This window comes from Chiloscyllium plagiosum, chromosome 7, assembly GCF_004010195.1.
Source record: "Chiloscyllium plagiosum isolate BGI_BamShark_2017 chromosome 7, ASM401019v2, whole genome shotgun sequence".
Lineage (NCBI taxonomy): Eukaryota > Metazoa > Chordata > Chondrichthyes > Orectolobiformes > Hemiscylliidae > Chiloscyllium > Chiloscyllium plagiosum.
The window spans coordinates 51,022,911-51,030,897 of record NC_057716.1 but is presented as its reverse complement, the minus strand read 5'-3'; the positions used below and the strand labels follow the sequence as shown (position 1 = coordinate 51,030,897).

Below are 7,987 nucleotides of genomic sequence, written 5' to 3'. Positions count from 1 at the left end.
TCAATGAAATTTCAGGCTGTAGTTTCCGCAAGACCAAACTAAAATAATATTTAAACTTCGTAGGAAGCTTGATTATTTAAAAAAAATGATATTAGTTACATTTTAATAGTTGCGATTTGTTTGGATAGATTGTTCCTCGAAAGAAAAATGAGCAAGAATTGGGTGTTTAAGTCTAAGCTTTTTTTTTAGTGTTATGTAGTTAAATTGGCCTTCTATTATACGATTTGTGCCTCTAGAAATATCTTAATAAGACCTGCTTGCCGATTTGGAAAATTGAACTGAATATTTGATAGAACTAAATCAGGAATAGCACAACTAATCCGGCAAATGTGGCACTATCGACATTAGGTGATATAAAAATTCAAATGAATAGAAAACTAGATATCATTGCATATATCATTTTATTGAACTGGATGCTGTTATTGAAACATTGATTAGTACGACCAGCTTTCACACCATCAATAGACTACAAATGCATACTCATTGGAATAATACTATAATTCAAGTTCAATGCTAATATGCTCTGAGACGGCCAACATATTTTACATCACATCATGCTAATTAAAGTAAATCACTCACCTGGTGAGTAAATCAAGGCATGTTTCAATTTAATAACAAACATGACTGTTGACATTAAAATCTTTGAACATTTATTGCACAAAGTTTAATTTCAATCAAAAATGCTTTGTAAAAGTAGTTCAGATTTGATTACCATATGAATAGGATAGACAATGCATTTGATCTTAGCATACACCAAGTGATGAAATTCAACAAGAAAATAGATTCTAAATGTATTTTGTTTTCATCCAAAGTTACCACAAAATGAGACAAAAAATTAGTGATTTGAATTATGGGATTCATTCCTGACCCCATGTTACAAACAGTGTTAGTAATAAACTACTTCTATACGAGTGGCACAAAATGAGTAGCATGTGGCCCTGGATTCCAATTCAACACCAAATGAAAGCATAATATTTATCACAAAAATCATCAGTTTCCCTACTATTCAATACAACAATTGCATGATAACTGTTCAAGCTTACTTAAACATCTAATGCACAATTTGCTCATGTTGCTTGGCTTCAAGTGCAAATGGGTAAAAGTTGATCTGAGGAAAGAAGAGAAACAAAACCATTTGGTAGCTCATCTTTAAAGATAAACAAAAAATACTTTGACAAGAGTTCAAGAATTTTCTGACTCCACTATATTCAATTTTAATAAAGAATTTAAAAATAATCTTGTAAGAATGTTGTGTTACAATTCATTCATTCACTTCTACTATAAATTATATTGGAAATCTAAAATAAGACTAATAATGAAGTTGTAACACCTTTGACAGCTTGCTAAAAACTATCTATATATGTTCTACCAATAGATATAATCCATAATTTTTTAGGCTAATTCACATGAAAAAAACATCAGGATTTGAACCATCAACACAAAATTTATTGGCACAATAAATTTCCTAAGGTAAGTGCATGGAAGTATAGAAAATATATTCCTATTCCAAATGCAATGCTTAATATGGAATCTGAACTTTCTTGCCACACCAAAGAAAATGTGAAAGCGGATTGCTGTTTCTCCATTCTACTTCAAGGCATTTTATTTTGCTTTTTACTATATGATAAGAGTACAGACTTTTATAAACACTAGTTACTTATGGAATCAATCTATATCTATGCCAGTAAGGTTGGTGAAAATTGTGGGTCATTTTAAATACGTTAAGTGACACACTATCAATCATCATATACATACAATAGTACATGATTATAACTGTTGACTAGCTAAGTGAATCATTGCATTTTTAATTTGCTCTTATACTTCAGAATTTGAATGGAATAAATTGTTTTCATGAATTTGGATTCAGGAAATCAACTTAGACTTGCTTTTGTAAGGGCTGGTCCTATTTCCTGCTTTTCAAATCAATTAGTAGTTATTTTAGCATGACAAGCATGACTTGATACAATCATATGTGGAATGCACATACATAAGTCAGGTTGTAGAACTAATCAATGATTAAATGGATTTCTAGCATTACCTCTAAAAGGAATATCCAATTAGAATTTTTTTAAAAAGTTACAGAATAATCTTCATTTCACTTAGTTTGAATCCTAACTATGGAAAACACTTATGTGTAAAATCAGCAGTTTGGATATAAAATCCCCAACTGCTTTAACTGACATAGAGTCATAAAGATGTACAGCACGGAAACAGACTGTTCGCTCCAACTCATCCATGCTGACCAGATATCATAAATGAATCTAGTCCCATTTGCCAGCACTTGGCCCATATCGGTCCAAACCCTTCCTATTCATGTACCTGTCCAGATGTGATTTAAATGTTGTAACTGTACCAGTGCTCCACCACTTTATCTGGCTGTCTACTTAACCTATGCATGCCCCTCATGATTTTATACACAATCCAAAAGGTCACTCCTCAGCCTCCGACGCTCCATAGAAAATAGCCCCAGCCTATTCAGCCTCACCCTATAGCACAAACCCTCCAACCCTGGCAACATCCTTGTAAATCTTTTCTGAACCATTTCAAGTTTCACTATGATTCTAAGTTTCACAACATCTTTCCTATAGGGGAGAGACCAGAAGTGCACACAATATTCCAAAAGTAGCCTAACCAATGTCCTGTACAACCGCAACATGACCTCCCAACTCCTAAATTCAATGTTCTGATCAATAAAGGAAAGCATGTTAAATATCTTCTTTGCTTAATTGTATGAATTACTGTTTATACATCAATTTAAGAGGTGCACTGGAGTGCACAATGTTTCATTGTAATATTAAAGTTGGTGTACAATGCACGATTAACAATATGATTTGGAATCATTTTGATAATCCCAAAACACTGTTCAGTATAGTCACTCCAAGCAGCATCATTTAAGCCACCTCATATGGATTGAAAAGGAAGGAGGTCTTCACTGAAATAATTCATTCTCAGTGATCAGGATGATCCCCAAGTTGCTTCCAAAAATCTGCCACTTCTACTCCTGTGTAAGTTCACAGGATGCTCTAAGAGTCAATTTCCTTCCCTTCCAATGGCAAATGAGTAGCCTCACAAAGCACCCACTTTTACTTTCACAACTGAATCAGAAATTGGCTAGCTGAAAGAAGACAGAGAGTGGTGATTGATGGGAAATGTTAATCCTGGAGCTCAGTTACCAGTGGTGTGCCACAAGGATCTGTTTGAGGGCCACTGTTGTTTGTCATTTTTATAAATGATCTGGATGTTGGCATGGAAGGATGGGCTAGTAAATTTGCGGATGACACTAAGATAGGCAGAGTTGTGGATAGTGCCGAAGAATGTTGTGGGTTACAGAGGGAAATAGATAAGCTGCAGAGCTGGGCTGAGAAATGGCAAATGGAGTTTAATGCGGAAAAGTGTGAGGTAGTTCACTTCGGAATAAGTAACAGGAATGCAGAGTATTGGGCTAATGGTAAAATTCTTGGCAGTGTAGGTGAACAGAGAGATCTTGTTGTCCAGTTGCATAAATCCCTGAAAGCTGCCACTCAGGTTGATAGGATTGTTAAGAAGGCATATGGTGTGTTGGCGTTTATTGGTAGGGGTATTGAGTTTCAGAGCCACGTGGTCATGCTTCAGCTGTACAAGACACTGATAAAGCTGCACCTGGAGTATTGCGTACAGTTCTGGTTACAGCATTATAGGAAGGATGTGGAAGCTTTGGAAAGGGTTCTGAGGAGATTTACTAAGACATTGCCTGGTATGGAAGGGAAGTCTTATGAGGAAAAGCTGAGGGAACTGAGGCTGTTTTCATTGGAGGGAAGAAGGTTAAGAGGTGACTTAATCGAGACGTATAAGATAATCAGAGGGTTAGATAGGGTGGACAGTGAGAGCCTTTTTCCTCGGATGGTGATGGTTAACACGAGGGGACATAGCTTTAAATTGGGGGGTGATAGATTTAGGACAGATATCAGGGAGTATTAGGGGCACGGAACGGCCTGCCAGCAACAGTAGCAGACTTGCCAACATTAAGGGCATTTAAATGGGCATTGGACATACATTTGGATAATAATGGAATGGTGTAGGTTAGATGGGTATCAGATTAATTTCACAGGTCGGCGCAACATCGAGGGCTGAAGAGCCTGTACTCCCTGTAATGTTGTATGTTCTATATTCTAACTGCAACCAGGAATCATGTCATAATCAGAAGAATTTACTCATCCCACTACTGTACAGCACAATACATTAATTCAAAATTGTGTTGTACTTTCATTTAAATGACCCATGGATTTCACTTAATCTACATAAAGATACAGATTGACTCATGACGAAATACTGAAAAAATAGCATCTGTAAAAATTAAAGCAAATTTTAAAAATCAAAAATGTATTGAAACAGAATGGAAGAACAAAAGAAAATATAATGTTTCATGACAGACACTGCTAGATTTATTTGGCAGTTTAACTGTCTAATCATACCATTGCACTTGGTAGATAGCTCCTGATATTTTCTAGCAAAGTGGAGAACTAATTTTCTATAAATATGCTATTATATATAATCTGAAGGAATTTTGAGTTAAAAATTAATTTATATTTTCCAAATTACACTGATATCATGGTGATTTTCTGCACATTGACTGTAGTCTACCGAGTCTTGCAGTTGCAACTTCAGTGCAATACTTAAGATACATATATTGAATTATTTTATTAAATAAGCATAACATTTTGAGGTAAAACACTACTCTGGCTTGAAACTAGGAAATTCTAAGCACTTTGGTTCCAAATAAAAGATGTTTTTTTTTGTTGCCTTTTTGTGTAGGAGCAGATAACTATGTGTATAATATGGGTTGGTAATTTAAAATTGCCAAGGGCATGAATTAAATCTGTGCAGCCATTTTAGAAAACATAAAAAATTACATTCAGTTCAGATCCGTCCCACGTGAAGGAAAAGTCTACAAAATCTCAAATAAGTTGCTTACTCCACTTTGGTTAAATCATGTAACAACACCACACACCACCATCAAAAATTAACTGTAAGTTGTCAGGCATTAAGAAAAGATTGGTTTAATTCTTTTGTTCTTTGCAGTGAAGGAATTTAAGTTATAAACCAAGTTAAGACAGAAGATAGCATAAATCCATTGAATTTGGAAAATGCATTGATTTCAATTATATGTGCATAAATATGACATGTTTAAACATTTACAGACCCTAATGAAATATTCAGACTAAAAGTGATGTGACTAAAATCTCTTATCCAGTTATATACACTTGCACATCTTTCATGGAAACTTTGGATGTAAAAGCTAATATTTTAATTCCTGTTTGAGATAAAGTCTTGCCTTTGGAATCCAAATACCATTTGTTTGCATCTAATGGTCTTGGTTTATTCTATTGGGCCTAAACTCATTAATACACCAAAGCACACAAAAACTAGCAGTATACAGGTTCGAGTATCAGAAAAGAAAGGCCAGAAAACTGAACTAAATTTGCCTTTGGCCTGCATCAGCTTAATTCAGGAGAGCTGGAGGTACCAAGCAGATATCCTAATGTTATTTAGAATGCAGGCCTAACCAACTTTGTTTGACATTGTGTGGGAAGGGAAGCAATTTGGGGCCTAAAAGTATCCTGCTTCTTACTCCACAAAAATGAATGACCTCAGTATTATCTTCTGACAATTGGCGGGAGAGGATCAAGTGTGTTAAAGAATTGAATGCAAAATGCACCTCCCCCAACACTCTATAAGAACATGACACCCAAATACCTTGTGGAGAGGTGAAACATTTTCTTAACATAATTGGACGAGGCTCCCCATTTCTCAGCAGGCAGGAAACCTGACAAATAGAATGGGAACAACAGCTTCTGGCATTGCAGGGAATAATTTTCTTTGTCAATACTTCTTTTGGGCTCAGAGGAATGGGAGCCCCTCTCTGATCGATAATAGAAGTCTTAGATCTTTCCCATCTTTGATTCCTTTCCTGCCCTTGATTGGGATTCCTCCTGTCATATCCACATTGCAGCTTTTCTCCCTGCCTCTGATTATGGCTTGTCTCCACTCCCCACTTAATCACAGTTTCTCTGCACTTTCCTGATTACCAAGAACTGTCCCTAAGTGTCTCTAGCTGTGTTCCCTTATGGTCCGTTGTGGTCCCTTACGGTCGGTTGTGTTCCCTTATGGTCCTGTTCAGTATTAGCTACTGGTCCGCCTATTCATTTGGCCAGATGTAGGATGGGAAATGAACCAAAAAGAAATTATGAGATCCAAACAATAATCTGGCAGGATCACCTCATCTCCAGCCTTCTGCTTAACCCTGTCTGACTCCCTATAAATAGCCAGGCCAACATTTTGGGTTGTAGTTTAGAAAGGCCTGTGGCAATCCCTTTAAGAATTACCAAAATACCAGCTCAAGACCAGACATACTAGTTAGAGCTTGTGCCTACTTACAGTTCTGAAAATGTTAGTGTCACCACCAACTTCACATTCCCCTCCAAGCTGCTTACTGTCCTGATTCAGAAATATATTGCCGTTCCTTCTCAGTTGCTGGGTTAACATCCTGGAACTCCCTCACTAAGAACGTTGTAGGTCAACCTAAGGCAGGTTGACTGCAGTGGTTCAAGAAGGCAGTTCATCACCACTTTCTCAAGGGCAACTAGCTATGGAAAATAAATGCTGGCCAGACAGTGACACCTATGTCCCATGAGTGAACAAAAAAAAATTGTCATAAAGGAAAAAAATCTAGGTAGCTAAAGTACCAACCCTGTAATGTTCTTAGCAGATTGAATGAAAATAGTCAGAGAGAAAACAAAACCTTAGATTCTCTCATGGTCTCTGTCCAAACGAGTGGATGAGATTGCAGCATCATGAGCAGGTTGCAAAAGTGAAAGTCAAATCTATTGAAGTATTCAAAGCGTTTCCCTTTAAACTACACAACTGTGTATAATTACTGGTATAAATATTGATATGTTGGTAATTTACTCGCAAAATCTTCTTTCTACATTGTTTCAGATGTGCTTCTTCAGCAAATTAATGCATTTGAAAACTCTCTTCAACTGTTTTAAACTAGCATTCAGTATACAGCTGTCACATGTGGTGACAGCTCATTTGAGTAATAATAAGTTTGTTCAAATAAAGCTATTGTGCATGATAGGTTAAAGTAAAATTAACCTCCCTTCTTTCCTTTCGATAAATTTGACTTGCTTGTTCCACTTGCAACCAGAACCCTCTGGTATCTCAGAAACAGTTGCTCATGTGTTATATTATCAGGATGTTTAACTAAAGGATGCATCAATGTAATCCTGTCCTCACCTGAAGCTCACACACAACCACACACTACCAGGACTGGATAAGAAAGGGTCAAATTGAAGCCAATTATCATCACCGATTGCTCTTCTCGCTGAGGTTAATCAACAGAGCACAGCCCTGGGATTTAATCTGCTATAATCCATTACTTACTATGCCATTTGTGGTTATTTGTTTTCTGGATAGAGGTGACAGAGACAAGGCCACAGTTATTGCCAATCCCCAGCTGGTCTGAGAAATTGGTGAAAGCCACTTCTAGAGGTTATTAGCAGCCAACCACAAATAGTTAGATTGGAGTGACATAGCCAAAACATACATGAGTGACAGGTTCAGTTTCCGAATGGAGATTAGAAAACCAATTGGGTTTTAATACACTCTAAAAGCTTTTACAGTTATTTTCCTGGTGCCACAAATTACCAGAATTATTGAGTTAAATTTCACTATGTGGTAGAATTTGGATTCAAAAACACAATATTGCAGTACAATAAGTATTGTGCTTGTTTTGAGAGCATTAAATACAAAGTTAAAATCACAAACACCAGGTCCAACATGTTTAATTGGAAGCACTAACTTTTGGAGTGCTGCTCCTTCATCAGGTGGTATACAAAAATATAGAAATGATGTCAGGAGGCTGAAACTACAATCCTATGATCCTGATTTCAATCCTTCTTGAATAACAAAGAATTTATGACAGTGGTTAGCACTGCTGCCTCACAGC

The 7,987-nt window shown here is 36.5% G+C and overlaps 1 protein-coding gene across 4 annotated transcripts in view; it reads right to left on the bottom strand.

Annotated features, from left to right (window-relative positions):
• Nucleotides 1–382: 382 nt before the first annotated feature.
• The window catches only part of myo3b (myosin IIIB), a 577,679-nt gene continuing 570,074 nt past the window's right edge, over nucleotides 383–7,987 (bottom strand). For all 4 annotated transcript variants that reach the window (XM_043693701.1, XM_043693698.1, XM_043693699.1 and 1 more), the window contains one exon: nucleotides 383–1,108. The gene's annotated coding sequence lies outside the window, so the exon portion shown is untranslated. The remainder of the gene's footprint in view (nucleotides 1,109–7,987) is intronic.